We start from the raw sequence: 23,752 nt of genomic DNA, 5'->3' as shown, positions 1-23,752 counted from the left end.
CTGCTTTCTACAGTGAAGACTCATGAGTTCCAGTTAAATAAACAATGCTGTGCAAAAATCTGCTTATTCCTTCACAACAGTTAACTTTCTTTCGGATTAAACATGGAAAGAGCTAAAAGTAGAAAATAAAAAAGTGTTAACATTTACAGATTTGGGGACTACTGCAAGTGTTACATAATTCAAATCCTTTGTGATGAACTCAAGGGTTTTTCCAACTATTTGTAGTCCTATAATATACTTTGAAGTTAAAGAACCAACATTCTTGTGGGACCATCTGGTATAAGAGGATTTCCACCCTCCTGGGAAGGAGTCTGGGGAGGGGGTCAAGCAGCAGTGCCTGGGTGATGTTTAAGGAGTAAGACTTTGGGCAATAAATCTTTTTTCTTTTCTTTTTTTTTTTTGCTCTCTGAAGCTTTATTTCTCTCCTACTTTTTTTTTCTTAAACATTTCTTTTTCTCTAGTTACATTTATTTTACTTTTTATCCATCCCAGAGGACTATCATCCAGTTCTATGGGCATAGTACATATTTAAATGTTTTGACCAATTAAACCAAAACAAAACATAAAGCCCCACCTTAACTCAGTCAATCTGTTAATATATTTCATTTCACCTTTAGCTCCTTCTTAATGTTTCTAAAGCAACTGTGCAGCTGTTTATTTCCTTGGAGAGAGAAAACAGATTGCTAGCAATCTGCCAAATTTCAGTGTTGTGGTCCGGGTGTGACAGTTCTGAACATAACGATTCCAGGAGAACACATTTAGTATATTTATAGTTTAAAATGTGGGAATGCCACAATAGTAACGTATAGAGAGGCTGAAAGTTTTAGATAATGAGATGCTTAGCACTAGCCTGGTCTGAACAAACTGCCCTATGAACTAATCTCATTACTCCTTGTGGCTGAATGGAATTTTGGCCAGGTCAGTGGCATTTGGGAGGATTAAGATAGGAGAAAGTGTTGAATTCCAGAGATGGGACATGGCAGTATTAGAAAAATATTTTTGTTGCATCTTTTGATGTGTTGGGGACAGGATAGAAAAAGGACTTAACAGCTAGAATCCCTAATCTCATGCCTGACTTAAAAAAAAAAATTCTATCAAGAAGAGCTTTGGGAAGGACCCAAATGTTCCCAGTGGCTAGTTTAGCCATGCCAACAGCAGCAACAACAACAAACACGGTCTCTATGATGCCTCCTCCTGTCCCAGTGTATTGGGAGAAGTGGTAACGTTTCCATGCTTCAGACGTGCCCGTAGCATGACGTCACTTTGCCCACTGGTCATCTTACCTTAGCATTTGGTCAAAAAGAAATTCTGCCCTTGTCTTTCTCCTTGATTTCTGGTTGTTTTCCCTTATTTCCCTGTCTGAAAACCCCTGTTGCTCTTGCGAACTGGGCAACTAAAACTTCAAAGCCCTGATCTTAAAGAATCTCTTTCTGCAGATATATATTTATATAAAACAGCTTTGGTGCTACTGTGGGTTTATGGAAAAGACAGGCTTAATAACTTTCTGTGCTGTCTTTACAGAATATATTAATATCAACGGAGTATAATTACAGCACATTTTAGGTATAAAATTAACTTAGACATTATAGTGCATGTTGTTGAATAAACTTCAAAGAAAATAGAAGTATATAAAGAAATCTGAAATTCCATATTCAGCAGTATGGTAGATTTGACATCCTGGTAACCTTTTACGAAACACCTAGAGGAGCTAGATAAAATGAAAATGCATAGCTGAATGTCCAAGAAAGTCAGGGCATCTCCACGTGCAAAAAAAAAAATTGCAGTAGGAATGCAGGTAATAAACTGACTCTCAAGCTTCAGCACTCTGAGGACAGCTTCTAATCTTAGTAACAAGAGGCATAACTTTTTAAGATTTTTTTTAAAGGGAAGCCAAGGTAAAGAATATAGTTTATATCAGAACATGATATGTAATCACACACATACCACTGAGCAGCAGATTTTAGCAATGTGCACAGTTCTTACTGAGGATCAATGTTAATGCATTCTCTGTTCTAGTGTATTCCATTCTATTTTATTATAAAATGCTGGTCATGATGGTAGTTCTCAATCTTGGCTGTTCATTCAGGTCACTCGGGAGCTATAAAAATATACATTGCTGGTCCCATCCTCTGTGATTCTGATTTAATTGGTCTTGGGTTGTGGCCTGGGAGTCGGGGTTTTAAAATCTCCCTGGGTGATTCTAATGTGTAGCCAAAGTTGAGAACCAGAGCACTATAAATTGACTTCACTATCTACTAATGGGACTTGACAGCAGTTCGAAAAACTCTACTCTAAGGGTATATACCTTTAATGAAAGAGTAGACTAAATATAAAATCTCCCACCACAGAAGGAAACTAAAGAAGCAAAAAACATATCTATCTCCTAGCCTGGGTGCTGTGTGTGCTTGGGGGTGGAGAGTGGGCTCTCCTGAAGAATATGTAACCACAGGCCTGCTCACACTTGCTTTTGAATTTACCCCACCACACATTGAGAAACCAACATTTAAATCCCTGGTAGGTCACACCCTGAATCGCTTGGCAGAAGCAAACACAAATCTCTCCAGAGGGACAGACCTCAACCCAGTCCAGCAGAATGTCTTTCCTGACATAAGACATGGCCTTCCCCCACCCCTGCTGACCATCCAAGGCTGCGAAATGCATGAGGATGCAAACCACCGAGAGAGTATACAGAAATAACAAACAGAAAAACTGAACACAAGGCCCCTAGAACTTCAAATATTCAGAATAGGAAAAAAAAAATGTCTAAACTGATTGAAGAAAGATCAAATGAGAAGCATAAAGCAGAAGTATGCTATCAAAAAGACCAGGGAAAACTTTAAAAGTACCAAACAGGAATCTCAGTGGATAGGCTAAGTAGCAGATTAGACACAGCTAATTCACACAGAATTAGTAAACTGGAAGATAGAGCCGAAGAAATATTTTTTGAATGTTGCATATTTCTTATCTCTAAAAGTAGATGGGAAATATGAAAGAAATGAAGAGACATGTGGGTGCAATGAGAAGGTTTAAGTACCTCACATTGGACTTTCAGAAGAAGAAAAGAATGAAAATGGGGATGTGGCTTGGAATTTTTTTAAATTGATGAGATATGAATCCTTAGATCAGGAAGCCCAATAAATCCCGAGCAGGGTAAAGAAAAAGAAATCTACATGTAGACATATTGTAAAAGTACAGAACATCAAGTAAAAGATCTTAAAAGGAATCAGAAAAGAAAAGAAACTTGTCACACTCGTTGCTATTCCTATTTAAGTAGACATCCCAACTTAAAAAAACAGGAGCGGGAATACAGCGGCATATCTTCAAAGTGCTGGGAGAACTGTCAATCTGGAGTTCTATACTTACCTAAATTTCACTAAAAAACAAGGTCAAAATAAAGGCATTGTTAGACAATCAAAGAGTGAGGGTATTTACCACCAACAGATCTTCCCTAAAGGGACTTCTAAAGGATGTCCTTCCAAAAGAATTAGATTTAAAGCTTTCTATGGGCCATGTACCACTCAGGAGGAAGGAGAGTTATTGAACTTTAAGTCTAAAATCAAGTATGTCTTGTTAAAAGTTGTTAAATATAACCAGTAAAGTAATAAAAACTAATAACTAAGCAAATTAAGGATAGAAAAATGTGTGGTATGAAAGAAGTATATAGCAAACAGGGTAATTAGAAATTTCAAAATAATATAGAAACAAACCCACAGATACTAGTAATCACAATAAATGAGATTATTAATTTTCTTTTAAATTCTACCTGTGTAATGTTTATCAGAGAGGTATCTAAAATATAAGTACATGAACGGGTTGAAAATAAAAGATTTGGAAAAGATGGAACAGGTAAATATTAATCAAAAGAAGGTTGGTGTAGCTTTATTAATATCAGATAAAAATAGTCTTTAAAGCAAAAACTTTATTAGGAATAAAAAATATCATTACATACTGTAAAGGTACAATTCACCAGGAAGATATAATTCTAAATTTGTCTTGATGTATCTAATCATATAGCTTAAAAAATACATAGACAAATATAATGAGAAAATTATGAGTAGAAATTTTTACACATGTACTATCATAGTGGGACATTAATACAACTCAGCATTACTGGGTCATGCAGACAAAAAAGTAAGGATATAGGTAACTTATAGGTGATTTGAATACAATTAACAACCTGGATCTAGTATACATATATTGAACCTTGTAGCCAGCAATTAGTGAATATACATTCCTTTCTAGCTTTCATAGACTTTTCCAATAATTGCCCATATGTAATCCATAAAATATGTCTCAGTAGATTTCATAGAATTAGCATCAACGTATAGTCCATGTTCTTGGAAAACAATACAGAGAAGCTAGAATTTAAAATTCAAAGGTAACTAAATCTAAACTAAAAACACCCCTCTTTAGCCTTCCTACTCCTTATCAATAAGCACTATTTTCCCTAGCAAAAACTCCATGATAATATGGGGTTTGTGTCCTTCCAAATTTGTATATTAATATAGAAAAGTTTTTCAAAACAAAAATGGGTCATTCTCATGATTACATCATCCTGTATTTTTTTTTTTAACTCAGCAGGCTATCATAGATGTGCTTCTCCCATGGTAGTACAGAACAGGTGTCCTTCTATAATAGATTACCAGTATAACCTTCTAGCTAATTCCAGAGCTTCATAAAAGAGGCATATGACCTTGGGTCACCTCAGTTTGATCTGTTATCCAATAGCCTGTACTTCCAGAGTTCACTAAGATAGAATCAAGACTGTCAATGAGTAGCCAAGAATACAAGTTTTAAAGCTGTGATGTGCTTTATTCGTAGAAAAAATAATCGACGGTCTCAGTGAAGCTCTTTGCCTTTCCTTAGACACTATTTTAGTGCGTCTCCGAATCCCATTTCTCAAATAGCCACAAATTAGAAAGGGAAGGAAGCTGCTGGAGTGGAGATAACAGCAGTTAGTGACAACCTGATGGTATGGAATAGGATAAACAAAACAGTGAATAAGGTACTATGTGAGAAACCACGGTCTAGCACTATTTCATTTGGGGACAAACGTCCCTCCCCAGTGCAGCATCACTATTACAGCAGGACAAATATCTAGAGTCAAATATATATATAAATACAATATTTGTCATGAAGAAAAGAGTAACTTCTGTTCTATGTACTCAAGTTAGGAGGACAGGGACATTTATATAGTGAATTTAGAAAAAAACATATAAGCAGTAAAAAACAAATGGTTTGATGCAGAAAGTTACCTGGTTGCTTGGGATTCAATGATCAGGACTTCATCTATGTGGGCTAAACTTTGGCAAGACCCTTCACCAACTTGCACTCAACAGCTGCTTCTATGCTTTTCGACTAGAGTACCGTTGTCTCCTCCGTGCCCTCATTCAGTAAATCTTCCTTGAGTGCTTTTTCTCTCTAACAGGCCTTGCCAGATGCTGGTGGGGCAGATGGATGGTAATTGAAGAAGACTTGGACCATGGGCCTGCATCTAGGGTTCACAGACCAGAAGGATAGCTGGAAGATGTGCACCAGTAACAACAGTGCAAGTTGAAAAGGGATAAATGCCCAAGAGAAGGACAGAAAATGCTATCGTAGTATGAAATAAGTGTTGTTTGAACAGGACCTTAAGAATATGAAACAGTCGTGAACCAAGGGAGAGATATGGGATAAGTTGAAGAGAGAACATGCAAGTTAGTAAGTCTGTTTGAGAACATAGTGTGTAAAGATAGGTCAGAAGAGTAGATCAGAACCTCATTTAGAGGACCCCAAATGCCAGTGTAAGAGATCTTTTTAAAGTCTTTTCTGCAAGAGAATGACTGATTATTTAAATGCTTGAGAACATGGGGGTCTTTAATACAGTATTAACAGTTGATTTCAAATTTTTCTGCTTCACTGGAGGTCTTGTAGGTTATTTTCAGCATTTGGTCACATAACATTCATTGTTCTCACGTAGAAAGAACTTAGAATCATTAGGAGCTGCTTCATTGGGATTATGTAAGGAATGTCTTGCTTCCTGAGTCTAAATCGGATTGAAGAGTTAAAAAAGAACAAGAACACAAGGATCTCAAATTATCTATTGCATAAAATATTTAATTTCTTATGAAGAATTGGATTTTACTAAAATTATTTTTCTGTCCTCAAGGGCTCTCAGGAAAGCAGTTTAATGAAGAGTACTGATTTTAGAAGCTTTTAAAATTTTCATAGTAGAAATAATCTGTGAAGGCACATGAAATAGATCCATGGGTAGCAAGTATTGAAACCTGAATGCCAGTTGGTGAACCTCGGACTTACTAAGAAGGAGAAGCCTGAGAGTGTGGTTGAAAGTGAAGAGCCCAGGGTTCTAACTCTTGTCTACTGATTAGTCCTCTCATCTTGTATGGTCAGTTAAAATTTCTAGGCCTCAATTCCTTTAGCTAGTAAGTGAGGTTGAAATGGATGGCTTCTAAGATCTATTTATTAGTTCATAAGTGTAGGGAAGTAAGACAATGAAGGTGCAGAGAAAAAACTTTGGGGAGAAGAAATGGAAGTTTTAGTTACTAGTGTATTCCAATTTTCTTTCTCTAAACTGAAAGTCACAGAGAGGGTATTATTATTTTTTTCTGGTCTAAGTTATTTCTCCATCTTCTGGGTACATCTTGTTTTATTTAGTGAGTTATTTTGTTGATTGACATTAAAATCAGGCTACTGTGTTACTTCCCAGACTCATCAACTTCTTTACTTTCTGCAGAGGCCTGTGTTCCCTTTTGTCTAGTGGATTTTGTAATCATTAGACGCTTTGGAATTGAGGCATGCTCCTATTTATCTGTGACACACATACATGGTAATAACTAGGGGTATTTAATACAGTAATAACAGTTTTAAAATTTGTTTTCTGTTTCAGTCTGTAAGTCTTGTTGGCTGTTTCTAGCATTTTGTCACATAATCTTCATTGTTCACACATGGAAAGAATTTTAGACTCATCAGGTGCTGCTTCATTGGGGTTATATAAGGAAAATCTTTCTTCTAAAGTCAAAATCAACCTGAAGAGTTAAAAATAGAACAAGTAAACCACAAGAATCACAAATGAGCAAATGCCGAAAATATACAATATCCTACACATTGAGGAACTTGTCATTTTATCTTTGAATTCATTAAATTTTGTTAATTTGTTAAAGTTGCGATTCACATAAGCAATCAACAATTTGCAACATATCACAACACAAAACAATAAAAACCTGTAAGTAAGAGCATGGGCATTAATATTCTAAGTAATATATTTATCTTATTATTTGGCTACATGACAAAAATACAACTGTGTCAACTTAAACTTATCCTGCTTTTATGTTCCTGTTTAAAGCGAATGACTTCCAATATCGAAATTTCTTTAGAGATTAGGCAGGTAGGATTTGAACTTCTTGTAATTCATTATACAAACATCTTTTGGGCTCTTAATGGGAACCACGTATTGAGCCAGTCAATGGGATATCAAAGGCAGTCCCCCCTTGGGTGCTTAATGACCAGTGGAAGAGACTAACAAATAACAAAAAATTATAATTTAACACAAATGCTATGATGTCCATATGGACTTGTGCCCAAAGGAAGTAGGGAACACTTCTCAGCTGGGATGGGTGCTGAAGATGGAGAAGTGCAGTAAGGACAATTAGAAGCCAAGGGACAAAAGCAGCCGAGTTTGGCTTGTAGCTGGTGATAGGAAGAAAGGGCAGGAAGGGTGGGTTGGGACCCAATTGTAAGCGGCCTTGGATATTGTTCTAAGGAGATAGGACTTTTCTTTCCAAACAGTGGGGAGCCACCCAAGGTTATGAGACAAAGTAACATTGTTACATTTGTGCTTTGGGAAGATAACTCAGGGACCAGTGAGAAGGATGATATGGAGAGAAAGGCCAGAGACTGGGAGGCTGGGAAGTTGTGTGCTGCAATTGATGAAGGCTCCATCATCCCACTCCTAGAATAAGGCAGTGGAAATGGGGATTCTTTCACTTATTCATTCACTAAAAATCTATTTTTTGAGGATATACCATGCAATAGTCATTGTACTAACTAGCACTGGGCATATAGCTTTAAACAAGACACAATGTGCCTAAGGGCAGGAGGTGGTGCAAGTGCAATCAGGCGAATTATAGGTGCCATGACCCCATGCAGAAGGGGGTGCCGGACCCACTCTTAGGAGGAGCAGAGGTCCAAGTGTTAAGAATGGCTTTGAAGGTGGGATGTGAAGGACTAGAAGCCAGGCTAAAAGAGGGATTAAGGAATAAGAAGAAAGGACAGCACGTGCAGAGGCCTGGAAGGATGAGAGCAACATATACCCCGTGAATTCAAAGTGCTTCAGCTGGGGCTTAGAATGTGAGTTTGAGACAAGCAAGAATTAAGACTGGAGAGGCCAGCAGAGGCCAGGCCGAGAAGAAATGGCTCAGTTTAGGAACGTTTGAAGGTGGATGCCCCAGAATGTCATGGTTCCTTAATTTTAAGGAATGAGGTGACCCCAAATTGTCTGATTTGCGGCAGCTTGGTGTTGGAGATACCCTTAACAGAGGAGAGGAATATGGAGGGGGGACAGCTGTGTGCTGTATAAGTGGCACTGATTGGAAACAGAGTAGCATTTGTATGTCTGGGTGATGCACTGACCTGAGCTTCCCCAGAGGCCTGTGTGCACCCCACCTGTCGTGGTGAACACTGTACTTCTTGTCTCTCCATCGAGTCAGTGGATTAGGACACAGAGCTGTGGGAACCCCACTGCTCCTCTTAGCCAACCCCAAAATAGCCCCCAAAATAGTTTTCTTCCTTGCGCCCCCACATTGCACCAAGCACAGTGACTTGCACAGTGTGTCTTCATTATCTATGCATTATGTTCTGTTCTTAAGCCACCACATCGAGGCTACCAGGTGTCCTCGCTGGTCATTCTCAGAAAACAAAGTTCAGATGGTTTCTGAGTTGTATGTGATGGAGATCACAGTTCTGAATGTAGTGGTAACATAGTTTTTATTTATATATATAGTGGGTTTGTGGGTTTGAAAGATATGCCCTGGACAATGTATAAAATGACACCTGCCAAGTGATTGCAGGATAAGCACCCCTGTTATTAGTAATGTATGTGTATGTGTATATATATAAACTGAGAATCAAATCAATCTTTAATATAATAGAAGGAAAAATGCCCTACAACATACCTTGTCTCCATTTACTGATTAAGAAAAAAATGTGTGGCTCCCTCCGGCTGATCTCCCTCTTTAATTTTAGAAGCCAATGCTTTTGTAAAGTGTTAGCTGCCTTTACATCAGTGAGAGACTTTATGAAAATGTTATTTTTAAGTAAAATATACAAGTTAAGAAACAAACATGTTGATTAAATCAAATGGAGCAAAAGAAAGCCATTGTGGGCTGCATTACTCTTCACACTGCTTCAAAACCGTTTCTGTGTGAGCTGAGTAGCTGCATAAATAAAATATTCACACCATGGAAACATCTGTTCTGAGATAATTTTGACATATATCAGAAGATGCAGAGTAAGAAAAGGTCATCTATGCACCCAGTCCTGTGACTCTTTTTCTGTAGCTGGCTATCAATATCCACATCACTAAACAGTATACAAAATTATCTTGTGACTATGTGAATCGGAGCCTGCTTCTGTCGTTTTTTCAATAGGATGCCAAGTGAACCGAGTTTGAACGCTGATAATGAGAGAAGGGCTCTGACGTTCAGGGTGTTTGATTTGGGAAGCAGTTGGCACACCAGGCACCTGCCCTGTGACAATCTTTTTGTGGGTCCCTCCTTGGGCACCAGCTATGTGCCACAATATAGGGGAGATTGCGGAAGGTGACTAAAGTAGGTCTGAGAGGAAGAACCAGGGGTGCTTTGTCTGCCTCTGGTGATTAAGGTAATCCTTCACTCATTGTGGATTTCAGAGCTGTTAGGGAGGGGTGCTTCACCTCCCCTGCTGGCCCCAGCACCTGGTACAATCTGCCAGGAATTAGGGAAGCATTGTATGTCTGAATGAATTAATATACACAAATTAATCAAAATTCAGTTTATTTCTTTAAAATACTTTTTTTCCCAAGAAGCATAACAACAAAATAAATAACCAAATAACGGAGTATAGAATATTGTGGCAAATGTATATGTAGTTTGAGTCCTGGAAGTCAGAGAATATATTGTCCTTCTTTATCCCATTTCACTTTGGCAGAGAGTAAGTTCAAAGTGAACATTACGGCTGAATTAGGATAGCTGTGTTATTAAAGCATGATTATGTGTTTTCTGTGTCTGTCCTGCCTCTGGTCCTTGCTGCCCAATATGGCAGCCAGTCACCCCATATGGCTATTTAATTTTAATTTTAAATTGGTTAAAATTAAATTAAAAACTAAGTTCCTCATTTTCCTAACCACGTTTCAAGTGCTCAATACACACATGTGGCCGGTGGCTCCTGAATTGGACAGCACAAATATTGAACATTTTCATAACTTTTGCAGAAAGTTCCTTTGGACAGTGTTGTAGTTCATACTTCCCATTCTAATTTGTGTGTTTCTAGGTCAGATATTTCCTATAAGCTGCCTCAAAGCCTATGTAGAACACACGCAAATGCTTTATCTCCTGGGGCACCACATGGTTACCAAGCTGTGCACATAGTAAATTCTTAACCTGATTTGGTAGATAGAGGAGAAAGCTAGTGTTGATCCTGTTGACTTTTACCTGCATAGCTAGCCCTTCATCATCTAAGTTCACCGCACAGAGGACTTTGTACTTTTAGATCCAGCTACTACTGCCTTTGGCTAAAGGTTTGACCACAGTAATTCTACTTTTGTCATTTTAATGGAAGGAAATGTTTCTGGACTTGGAAGAGTCACATTTGGTTAGTAGAGTTTAAGAGGAATAGAATTTAAGAAGATCATGTCATTGCCATGTAGTTGTACTGAAGAGATGACTGACAAGCATTGCACAACTAAGCTTAAGTTCATGGGTTTCTTTGATTTTTGTAATTCTGATCCTTGATGGCTTGCAGTTACCTGCAGACAGCCAGGGCAGAGGTCATTTTCCATCCAGCTTCCCTTTGCAATATTCCTTTTTAGGGATTCCTGAATTCTCTTGTGTAAACAAGTTAATCTCACCGATTTGGCAAGCTAAAATGGCGATTCTTTGGGGGAAAATGTCTGCTGTATCTGACATCAGCAATCAGTTTACAGTGTATTTTGGTGAGCTGAGTAGGCAGCCCACCTAAGTGTGTGTTCTCCCCACCTTGCTTCTGCAGGTGATAACAGGAAGTATTTTTGATTACCACTTTAAATTCTTAAAATACTAAAATACGAAGGAATTTTCAGTTGGTTTTTCGGTTCTCATTTTTCTTTTTCTGGAGTAGCTGGAAACTTTAGTAGAAGCCAGTGAAAGCTATGTGATCTATTTGTGGGTGATGCTAGACAGTGAGGCTGATTTTTAATTTTTTTAAGTTGTTAGTAGGCTGGCTAGTGTCAAAGCTTTTTGGGTTTTCATGGTTTATGTAGTGATTTTTCTCCCTCTATTTATTTACATTTTTGCAAAATTTTATTTGCAGTAATTTCAACTGTTGATTTACTCACTTTCATTACTTTCAGCCTCTTCTTTCTTGTTACCCCACTCTTGTCTTCACTTCATCTCTTTTCTCTTTACTTTCTGCTTGTATGAAAATATTTTTGCTAGGTTTAACAAAACATACTGTTTCAACTGCAATTCAATTCCTGTTTCTGTAAGGGTGTTCTGAAGACTGTATGTGGTGGGGGTTGGATAGGCCCTTGGTGCTGGGTTGGGTTTGAGGAAGCGCTGTTCCCACATGTGTTCCTCCTTCATGAACCTCGAACTGTGTTTTAATTCAGTTCATGACGGTTTGGCATTGCAGTCTATATTTTAGCTGCCCATGCTGAATCAAGCAAGGTGCAATTAGTAGGAACTCTAAGACTAACTTAGAATTGAAGTGGGACAATTTAACTGGTAAACCTTGAAAGTGACCTTCTCAGAAAATCTGTGATCTTTCTCCTCAGCCTTGCTGGAGTCACCTTCTCAGTGTCCCTGAGAGCTCTCTCTGCTCTCTTGGTTTGGTGGCTCTGTCTTGTGACTCTCTGCTTCTTCTTCTTTTTTTTTTTCTGCGAGGAAGACTAGCCCTGGGCTAACATCCTTGCCCATCTTCCTCTATTTTATATAGCATGGCTTGACAAATGGTGCGTCAGTGTGCGCCCAGGATCCGAACCTGTGAACCCGGGCCACCGCAGCAGAACGTGCGCCCTTAACCACTGTGCCACTGGGCTGGCCCCTCTGACTCTCTGCTTCTCTCTCTCTGAGGAATAAAACAATGACGTTCAGGAATGTTTTGCTTCCCTAGAAGCATAGCCTGGAACTGTGAAGCACTGGAAGCTAAGAGTTCTTCTCATCATATGTTTTAAGTAGTAATTTTCACTTGCTGTATTTTGAAAATTAAAAATTTAGAATCAATTCATGATAATTGCCTACTGTCATTGTGGCATCTTACTGGTGGGTTGATTTGGATCACTGGGACTTATCCATTTTCAGTTGACAGAAAGTCCCAAACAGAAGCGCTGTCAAAAATGTCTCAGAAATACATGATAGATAGTAGACACAGAAGTGTACCTTCCTCCTCCCCTGCTTCCCTGAGGATGGAGGTACCAGGGCTGGTGGGAGGAAGGGCAGCTGAGGAGGCAGGAGAGCAGAATGTTATAGAAAGGCTGTGAGCTTTTGCTTTTTTTTTGTTTGGACTTCTTATGGCTGAACATCCCTCCTTCTTCCTACTCTCCTGATTTTGTGAACTAGTATACCCTCACACCATGTGCTTTTGCTCTGCCAAGATAGCTCCTGACTCACCGCCTCCTGTCCCTCCTCCCTTTCTCCAGTCCTTTTCACTGTTTCACATCTTAGTGGTACTGGTCACTGTCCTCCTCAACAGTGACAACAGAATGCATGGCAGGTAGAAGAGAGCAAAACCAAAAGCTGCCTACTCTCAGAAAAGCTCTAATGTTTGCCACCTCACCTGTGTGCGAGAAAGTACGCTTGCAAAGTAATGACTTCTCTTTGTGCCTACTTTTACACAAATAGAGAAGGATTTGGTCAATGTAGAACAGTCTTTCTCTACTGATCAAGTAGTGTTTGGATGGTACTTCGTCATCTCAGTGCTCGCAGCCACCTTGTGAGGTAGCTGGTTATGATCCTCATGTTAGAGGAAAGGGGGGCTCAGACGTTGGGACTCAGTGCTCTGGGACACACGAAGCGAAGGGGGTGGCGGTACCTCGGAATCCAGAGCTGTCCTTCCTGGACTCGATCTCAGAGTAAGTAGACAAGACCCTGACTTTTGTATCCTCAAATGCTGGTTCAAGTCCAACATGGCCTAGTTAGAAAAATCCACAGGGATTTTTTTTTTCTTCTTACAGATTTAGGAGATAAGGTCTGATTTTTGATCTAGAGACTCTCGGGGGTGAAATGTGAAGATATGCTGCCACCTCAGATCCATGTTAGATTGGATCTAGAATGGAGTCCGCATACACACACACACACACACACACACACACACACACACCCCTACCTCGGGGGACGCCCCTAAGATTCTTGGTAACACCTCAGGGCTGCTGGGTGTAGGAGTGGCTTGGGCTTGTTTGTATTACCCGTGACTCCTGTTTCTGACATGGAACATTGCCTGCTTCCAAGATGGCCAGGAGGGGGGCTTTCACTGGAGGGTATTCCCAGCAACGTCCCCTCACGACCCTGACTCGGGCACTAGTCAGGCCAAACTCAGCAGAGCAGCCGTGGGGATAAACTGGTATGGCACTGCCACCTAGTGACTGCCCACTCGCTGCTCTTCTCAGCCTCCGCAAGGGAAGTGAATCTTTCTGCCGGCTGCCTCTCGTGTGGAAAATCATGGTGGGGGCTTCTAAAACCCTAGCCCACCAGGCCAGTGGTAGATATACTCTGTCTGCTCTCAGCGGAGCCCGGCATGGGTCAGACACGAACTCTCCTAAGTGTTCTTGAGAAATTAACTTTTTGGTAAGAGACTCTTTGGGCCTGGCTGAGCATGGCTCCATCTCTGGCTCCTGGGGTTCCACTTTCCCCTTGGAGGAGCTCACAGTTTGTGCAAGATGCCTGGCATGTAGCGGGAGCTGAATGAATGGAGGTTGCCCCAGAAAATTAAAATAGCTACTGATTGGGAAACTAGTAAAGGAACAAGGAGGGAAGAGAAACTTGGTCAGAAATGCTAGCCCTGGTTATAATCTTGCTCTGGAACTCACTGTTTGATTGCCTGGGGAGTAGCAGGGGCTTGTGAATAAATCTCAGATATTTGTGCCAAATTCCAAGGTTTTCTAGTTTCCCTGCTCTCTGGATGTGGTGAAATGAAGCCAGCGCGGGACATTCCCACCCAGCAGAGAACTGCTACGGCATCCTGCTGCACATTGGACTGACCTGCTGGATTTTCTGCATACAAAAAACCTGATATAATTGTCTTAGTTTAGACCTAAATCCATTTTAGATATAAACGAAAAATAGTTTTGCTCAGTTGTAATATACACTTAATTTTTAAGTAATGCTGTGAGTATGTAAATTGAGGGAAAAATGTCATTTGTTTTATTTGGAATTTGACCAGAAGGTTTTCACATTTCAGAAAATCACACCAGCTATGGCACTGCCCCCGTGGCATTTGAACTGCCAGGACACCACGCTTGCGTCAGACTGAATTGCATTCAAGTGCTTTTACATTGAGATGCAAACAACTGATTGCTTGTTATGTCTTCTAGGCTAGCCTTGCCTGAGTATTTAGATATTGAAATACATGATTTATTGTAAATTACTTCTACTTTACTTCTCCATATTACAGTTAGGATATTGTATTGATTTTTTTTTAATAAATCGTGTATAGATAGGTTTTATTATCTGAATTTCATTTTAAGATCTTAGAAAAGGGCATTAGGTCTGCTAGGATTGAGAACTACTGCTTAAATGGAGTTCTCCATTCAGGGAAATCTCTCGAGATGGACACGTATACCCTGGGGTCTTTCACCACCTTCACTTTTAGGAACCAGACTTATTACCACCTGTAAGTTCTCTCCTAGAGCTGAGCATATTTCACTATCCCCTTTATCAAAGACAGTCTGAATGCTGATGAGTCTTCAGATTTGTTTAGTGTGTTAATGTGATACCATTGTGTTCCTATAGGTTTTTAACATAAATAATTGTCAAATAATTATGAGATCTGAGACTGTTAACTTATTGATGGGTAAGTCATTTCTGAACTCACTTATTCTAACGTTAAGTGAAAATGCATAAGTGAATAATAGAGAATCAGACAACAAAACATTGTTGTCAGTCTTTTCAGGGAAATATAATAGATGTCATTCTTCAAGTTTGAAAATCCATATATGTTGTATTATCTCCCTTTTTTCCTTTAGGGACTTTGAGCTTTGTTTTAAAGGAAGCTTATGCTCTTAGAACATATCCACTGATGGTGTCTAGACCAATCTTCTGTATCCATACTGCGAATGAAATTCTCATTCGCCAAGGTGAACGCGTGAAAAGAAATCAGATTTTGCAGAACTACTCCCTCTCAAACACACGCACACACGCACACACGCGCGCGGAAGAGAAGGGGAGGAAGAAGTGGGAAGGAAAAAGGGTTGGGAAAAGGGGTGGGGGAGAGGAGAAAGGAGAAGAGAGAAGTGTTTAGCTTTTTGACTTTTCTAAATTAACAGAAGAAAGGAAAAAATGCCAAATGTGCAAGGTTAAAGGAGCAAAATAAAATCAAAGCAGAAAACTCACTTTGGTGTTTTAGAGTTAATAGAGAATTATGCAATTAATGAAAATTGAAACTGGCTCATGCCTAAATTAAAGTTCGGCTTGATAGGTCACATTACACTGCCTATCTTTGCTGCTTTTCTTTGGATACTTATTGGTATTGAAGGAAGTCTATATTGGGAGGTCTGTCTTCGTCATGCGTCAGTGACAGGGAGAAAATAGGAGTACAAGGAAAAAACCAGGAGAAAGTCACATAGATGGGGGAAGTTCTAATTCTCTGCCTGAAGGGACTTTCTGTAAATTATTTGCCAAGCAGATTTATACATACAATTACAGTGTTTTCACTTTAGAGCACAGAAAGTGAGAAACCTCTCTCAGAGAGGTTTTTAGTAAAGTGTTTGGACCTACTGGATTTTGCATTTTATTTGAATTTAAAATAAAATTTTAGGTGTCAGTGTTGTATTATTAGATATTCATGTCATTACTTTCAATCTGTTATATACATATTTTTTCTTCATATGTCTTTACCTCTTGTATTACATTTATTACAACTTGCATATTACTTTATTATTCCTGGCAATCAATTTTCTCCCTTACGACATTTTAAGCTTCTCATGAATGCTTACTATTTTTATTCATCTACATGTTCCCAGTGCCTTCAAAGTTTCTTTATGCATATAGAGGTTCAACATGTTATTGAATGAGAAATTCCTCTGGAAATAAAGCTAATGGATGGTTCTCAACCTTGACAACACATTATAATCACCTGGGAAGCTTTAAAAAAAAAACATCCCTGTCATGGCCCCACCCCCAGAGATCTTGGCTTAATTGGTTGAGGATAGGGATTTTGCACAGGTATGTTTTAATGCTTCCCAGGTGATTCTAATATGCAGCTACAGGTGAGCAGCCTTGATATGGATCAGTGGCAAATAAGAGACATGTTACCTCTCCTTTCTAAGCCACTGGCACTCAGCATTTTTCTCCTTTGAATCTACATATGTGCATTCAGTGGACTTCTTTTTATGCTTATATTTTAATTATTTGAACCACTTATTTTATTTGCTTTTACTTTAAATCAAAACTATATGCACATAGTTGGGGTTTGGTTGAAGATAATTTATCATACTCTTTGCACTTACCTGGGTCTTCAAGTGATAGACATCAAAATACCAGCTTCTTGCTGACATAAGGAAGATTTGGATACCACCACTTGACCTATAGCCAAACGGGCTGCCTGGTGTTCTGATGATTTGCCACTGAATTAGATGGAGTCATAGGTGCACCCTAATATCCTGGAGGAGTCACCCCTGCCTGGATAAGTTTACCACATAGAGAACCAAATACATCTGTTCTGTGGGCAAGCAGAGCAGACAGAGGACCCAAGCTACACCTGTTCACTTTCTCCTCCCGGATTCTCCACTGTTTTCATTTCTTTCCTTCCGCTTTCTATGTTCTCTTTCTATGTTGATTCTCTGAGAATGTATCTTTCTTATTCTCCTTTTTCCCTTCTCTTTTTGTCTTTTTAGTCTACTTTCCGGGAGATTTCTGCCAATTTATATTTTAATCATATGATTATTATTTTTTTTTTAATTTTTTGTTTATTGCAGTAACATTGGTTTATAACATTGTAAAAATTTCAGGTGTACATCATTGTACTTCTATTTCTGCATAGATTACATCATATGATTATTTTTTTCACTATAATTTTAAGTTTTAAAAAAGTTTCCCTTTTTTATTCTTTAATTGTACTTCTTTGTAGCATCCTGTGCCTGTTTTACGGATGCTGTGTTTTCCTTTAGGTCTTTCATCATATGACTTGGAGAGTTTAGGAGTCCCGCCCCCTCATTGCCCTGCATTGTCTCAAGATTCTTCTGTTTCTTCCCTCCTCCCTTTCTTTCCTTCTTTCCTTTCTTCCCCCCAGCGCTTCTTTTGTCTGTTTCTTTTCTATAGAAAGTATACTTCTAATATGTGTTGATCGTTTGTTATTCTTTCATGTTCAAGAGTGGGAATTGGAAGCCACCTGGAAGCTGAGTATGGGGAAAGGAGCTTCTTGTCTGGTGAATTCTCTGTAGGATGGCTAAGTGGAAAGCTGCATTTTTCATTAGGGAATCTTTGATGTTAGTACATGAATGTCTTTTCCCTGAAGCTGTTCTGTTTCTCCAGAGAAAAATATTCTTTCTCTGTATTAGTGAGTTCTAATATTAGGGTCAGGGATAGGGCATGAACCAAGGAAACTAGGAATGTTGTTGTTCACTTTGGAAACTTGAAGTTAATCCCCATGTTTTTAGCCCCAAACATCTTTTCTGACCTTAGCTGGGCCCTGGGTCAGAATCTCCAGTCTATCCCTAGAGAATAAACCTCTATCTCCTATTAATTGTCTGGCAGTACCAGGCTAGGGCAAGAACCTGGGTGTCTATCATTCCATATACTTAGACATCATCTGTTCTGTTTTCAGCTTTGGACCTTACCCACCCATTGCATGATACCTGGTTTCTGTAAGTTGTGACTTTTCCATGGGATCTACGACAATCTGTGATTTTTAATTGGGGATATTTAGGCCCTTTATATTTAATGTGGTTACAGATATGCTTGGATAAATCTATCCTCTTGTTATTTGTCCCATCTGTTCTCTCTTCCTTTTTTCCATTTCTGCCTCCTTTTGGATTACTTATTTTTTATTATTTCATCTTATATTCTTTATTGGTTTATCAGTTATTACTCTGATATTTTAGTGGTTCCCTTAGGGTTAATAGCATACCTATACACTTAGGTATACTGTAACTAAATTATCACAGTCTTACTTTCACCTGATATTATACCACTTACTACAGTCTATCTTCAAGTGAAACTGTACAGCTTTACATATAGTACTTTCACTTCTCTAGCCTTGGGTAGTTTTACGTGCATGTACTGATCAATACTCAGCTGACTAGTCAAGGAGACTCCTCTGCAGATCTCTGGATCTCCCTCTGTGCAGATCTTGCCTCTCTGGTTTTTGGTCCTGTAAACTCTTGGCCTCCCTGGATTCCCAGCTCTGTCCCTCAAGTTGTGGAGATCTCTGGTGTCTGCCTGGTTTCCCTCCCTGAGCTACATCCTGGAGATTTTCTTCAGGCATTAAGCTGGGGCAATTGTATGACTCACTGTAGTTGTTTACCATCTCTCAGGGATCACTGTCCTTTGCTACCAGATGGTCTGTGTCTTCCTAACAATTGTTTCAAATATTTTGTCTGGTTTTTTAGTTGTTTTAGGAGGGAGTGTAAATCCAGTCCCCTGTTGTTCCATCTTGGCTGGAAGCGGAGTTCCCTACATACTTTCATTCATATGAAAATGTGTTATTTCTCATTCTCTGATTTCTCCTTTCCTTTCCTTTTGTTCTTGTGGGTTTATACCTTTTTTTTTATAGCCTTACTATCATTTTAGTGGTATTTCAGGAGAGAAAGGTAGATTCAGGGGAGAGAACTGGTGGTGGATTGATCACATGATTTACATCTCCATAATACTTTTCACTATATAACTAAGGTTGACATTTGAGACCAGAGCTGACATTTGAGATGAGATATTTTTGACATTCCCAGTATTAATAGTAAGTTTAATAGTGAAGGATTAATGAACACCGTTTGTCAGCTGTTAACCTCCATTGTTCAGTTGTTTTTTACAAGTATAAAAATACCTTACAAATTACACACAGATCTTGAAACATAACATGATAAATCCGATTCAGGTTGACTGACAGGCAAGAATCATTTCTCTCCCCTTTTTGTGTCTCTGTGTGCATCCTGAAGGCCTAACATGTGGCCTAGGGCAAGTCAGTTTGAGAACAAATATTTCACATTGTCGCACTCATTAATTCATAAACACCAATCCCATGCTATATTCTTTTAAGCACTGTGTGAAGATACAACAATGAATAAGGCATAGTCTTTGTCCTCAGATTCTTCATAATTTAGAATCTAGGGGCATGTTAGATAAGCAAATTATGTGTTACGTCTTATGACCCAAGTTAACATTGATTGATGGTGCAGAGGTGCTATTGATTGATATCTACAAGAGGTTCTTGGGATACAGAGAAAAGACCTGTGGTCCACCCTGGAGTACCATGCTGACTAAAAGCTATGTGAAATCTGGAGAAGGGACCCACAGCAGACTCGCAAAGTGCAAATCAGGGCTAGGAAGGTAGGGGAAGATGTGTTTCCAGGCAGAAGGAAATGCACCTGGAGAAAAAGAGAGCTGTGAAGGAGGATGATATAATTGCCAGCCATTAGTGTGGCCTAAGGTCCATCGCTTATGGAAGGGTGCTGAGGGTGAGGCGGGAGGGCTGGGCAGAGGCTGCCTCATTCAGAGGGAGTAATTCAATAATTCTCTTGGAAAGATAACCCCAGTGAAAGTAAACATGTTATAGAAAGGTGTCATATTTGCAATCTAAGAAAGAGGGGCAGACCCACGGTCAGCAATGAATGAAAAAAATGAATGGAAACTAAGAAAGGAAAATTTTGCTTCTTTTAAAACCTTAAAGCTGATTCACAACCTTTCTGAAGCATAGAGTGCTATAAGAGTTCAAAAATTCTTCTCACAAAACCCCAGAGTTCTTATTTTAAAAATCTTGAGATCATCAGGCATTCCTTGCACTAATTTTAATCTTATTTAATGTATTTTTAATTAAATAAGCACTCATATTGATCAGAATTTGAAATTTGCCACATGAGTCATTCCTTCACGTCTTTCCCAGAATGGTTTTCCTTGTGGAGAAGAAGGTTGGAATTGTCTGAGTAAGTGTGTGAAATGAACTTCTATAAGAAATGTTTTGAAATTCTTTTAACCATTTAAATTGTATATATTAATCATTCACAGTGGTGTGAATCTGGCATAAATTCAAAACCTGGCAGTGTTCTATGCAATAATATCATCCTATTGATGAGTCTGATATTGTTTCTGAGTTGTCAAGAAAGAAATCCTGATTATTCTAATAGTATCTAACGTGGTCCCTAATTACCTACCTCTTGACTATTCACAACTAAGTATGTCTGAATGTAACATAAACAGTAGTATGTGTTATTTTCCCATTCTGACCTATTTTTCAGGCAGGTTTATTATTTCCAAGCAAAAAAGATAATTTACCATTGAATTCTAAGCCTAAATACCAACTCCTAAAAAGATACTTATTTCTAATGAGGTCTTTCGATATGGGATTACAGTCTCTGACCCAGTGTAATGTGCACAGCATATAATAAATATTGACTGACCAATATAATGGCATAATACTTGAGAGTGTTTGGCAAAGAGTCAAATGAAGCTGGGAGAAATTTGTGTATCTAAAACTTGTGTATTTATTAAAGGTAAGCAACTAAAGAGGAGTCAGCTTGCCTAAATGTTCCAGTGAATGCTTTTCATTGTAATTTTCAGTCATTTACTGCTCCAAACTTTGAAACCCAAATCCGAAGTGCTCCAGGAAGAACAGATTAGAAAGACTTCCACACCCATGCCAAAGTTGAGTTTCCCTTCTTCCTTCATCAGCTGTGAAGGCACCCCCTAGAGACCTGTGTTTACAGTATGAAATCTCAAACTCCTGTTTGTAGTTGCTCTACTAAAGGAAAACCACGTGCCCAGCAGATGTGTTCTGGTCACTCATGGTGTAGAAATAACTTGAAGATTTCAATTGGACATGGTGACATTTTCTAAGTATCTAGTGATTGAAGACACTTTGTTGATAAAGAAAAGGTGGAGAATGTAACTTTCAGCCAAATAGATTGTCCATGTCTTGAAACATTAATGTAAAATGAGAAAGTGAAAGTCAAGTGCAGAACACCTAGTGGGCACTCCACAAATATTTCATGTGCGTCAGGGGATTAGGACCATCAACTCTTTAATATAGCAGATGTTTGTGTAAGTCGTGCTTTAAGAAGAAACTTAGTCTCACAATTAAGAATTGAATAGGACATGAACTCTTTTGCCTTCCCTCTCTTGTATAGCCCACACCCATGTCAGGGAAATGGATTCCCTGTTTTAGGCAACTGCTTGATCCTCATACTCCATAGAAAGCCCTAATATCACGAATGAGTTATAATCCAAAGCTTACTTCTTAGGGTCTTATTTAAAACGAAAACCACATTTTCCCATGGAAGCCCCATTACAGAGGTGTAGCAGGCTCCTCGAGTAGTTCATAGATCCTATTAGCTCTTACTGTAGCTGAAGTGTAGCACTGATTACATCCCCTACTCCTATGTATATGTTATTTAACAAAGTTCTCAGGGGAAATACACTTACCTGTCTTCCTGGAAAGCTAGGAAGACATCCTGACCTCCCTTTTGGCAATGAAAACCTCTCCACCCAGCCATTCTGGAAAGAGGGGACTCCACAGCTAGGTCATGGTTCCAGTTCCCTGGGGTAAAATGGTGGAGGTTCTGCCTTCCTGCCGCCAGAAATTCACAGGATGCTCCTCCACAAGGGCTGGCTACCTGTGTACATACTCTTCCCTTTTCTTCCAGAAGATGCAGTGATTGCCCTCACTCTTCCTTACTCTGGGGCTCTACTCACTCCAGCCAAGGGTTTCTCTTTCCCTGGACCAAGCAGCAGGAAATACTATTTCTTAGCTTCTCTCTTATTTCTTTGGAAGAAAACAAAGTACAAAAGTGATAAGCATGGGTCTTTTCTGTATCCAAAGACAGAGGTAAGATCCCCCGATACTGAGAGGAAAGCTTACACTCTATGAACCTTCTGCCCTTTTGGGTATAGATGCAAGAGCCTTGGCAAGAGATGAAGGACAGAAAAAAAAAAAAAAACACACACCGAGAATGCATTGGCCCAGTGTAGGTTGTATATGGGTTCAATCCCAGGGCTCAGGGCCAGGGCAGCCTGCTTGCCACCACAGCTCTGGCAGTACAGAGAGGAGTCAAGTTGAAAGGCAGGACTGAATGCAAGCCAAGGGAGGAAGAGTACCAGGGGATTATCTGCATGCTTTTGAGAGCAAGGAATAAGAAAAGGAAAGCCCTCCCCAGTGGTATCTGAGAGCTGGGAAGGAAGGGTGGTTCTTAGGAGAAGTTGGGTGAAGAGCAAGGAATGCATCTAGTGACCAGAGTCTGGGGTCTGACTGCCATGGAGAACAGAGGAGGGCCACTCTGCCCCATGACTACACAGAACATGCATCCAGGGTGGGTTCTTCTAGGTTAACAACTCACATGGCCTGACTGGTGTATGCATGGTGAATAGCAGTGTCTGCATGATGGGCCAGGGTTTCTGTTTAGAAATGCTATAGGATATCTGTCTCTGATATAAAAACTCTCCGCCTCAAAGAATAATCAATATAAACCGATCATTCTCCTTCTTTTTGACCACAAGCTCTTTGTGTACAACTGGTGAGACAATAACTTCTGTTAAGCTCCAGTTCTAGGCAGGACTGTGTGATCAAAGGTGCAGTTTCCGTCTTCGAGGAGGACGGCTGGTGCAGGACCTCCAGGTCGACAGTTACAGTGTAGTCCTGTGATGGAGGAACACACGGGATACTGAGGGAGCTCAGGGCAGGGGCTGGGAGAAGAATAGACAGAAAAGACTCCCACCTGAATTTATTTTGAAGGACGACTAGGAGTTGGCCCATTAGGGAAACAAAGGTAGCAAAGGACAGTCTAAGCAAAGGGAACAGCATAGCTGCTTCTGCTACAAAGGTGTCAGGTGAGATGGGTTGACTGCATATTGTCCTGTAAGCCAGGCATATCGATGGGCATCAGGGAATGATGGGACATGAGCCGGGTTGAAAGATAAATATGCGTTTATCAGTTTACACCAGTGAGAAAAGCAGTTTTTATATTTTACAGTTTCTCTTTCAGATTTTTTTTCAAGTTGAAGAACTTCCTGATGTCTTTCAGATTGCTTAGATGGAATCTCAATTTTATTTATAATAGTGAGCTTTGAAAACTTCTCAATAGAGCAGTTCATAGACGCTATTTAGTGAATTCATTGGATTGAATCAAACTGCCCTCGGCAGCTACATTGTAGATTAATTATAAAGG

General features: G+C 39.4%; 1 protein-coding gene across 1 annotated transcript in view; it reads left to right on the top strand.

The window, feature by feature from the left end:
- The window catches only part of KCNN2 (potassium calcium-activated channel subfamily N member 2), a 142,909-nt gene that overhangs the window by 89,237 nt on the left and 29,920 nt on the right, over positions 1 to 23,752 (top strand). The window lies entirely within an intron of this gene.

The sequence above is a fragment of the Ceratotherium simum genome, chromosome 4, assembly GCF_057802395.1.
Source record: "Ceratotherium simum simum isolate JZ-2026a chromosome 4, ASM5780239v1, whole genome shotgun sequence".
Classification (NCBI taxonomy): Eukaryota; Metazoa; Chordata; class Mammalia; order Perissodactyla; family Rhinocerotidae; genus Ceratotherium; species Ceratotherium simum.
Note: the sequence above shows the minus strand (reverse complement) of the source record. Positions and strands in the feature narration are given on the sequence as shown.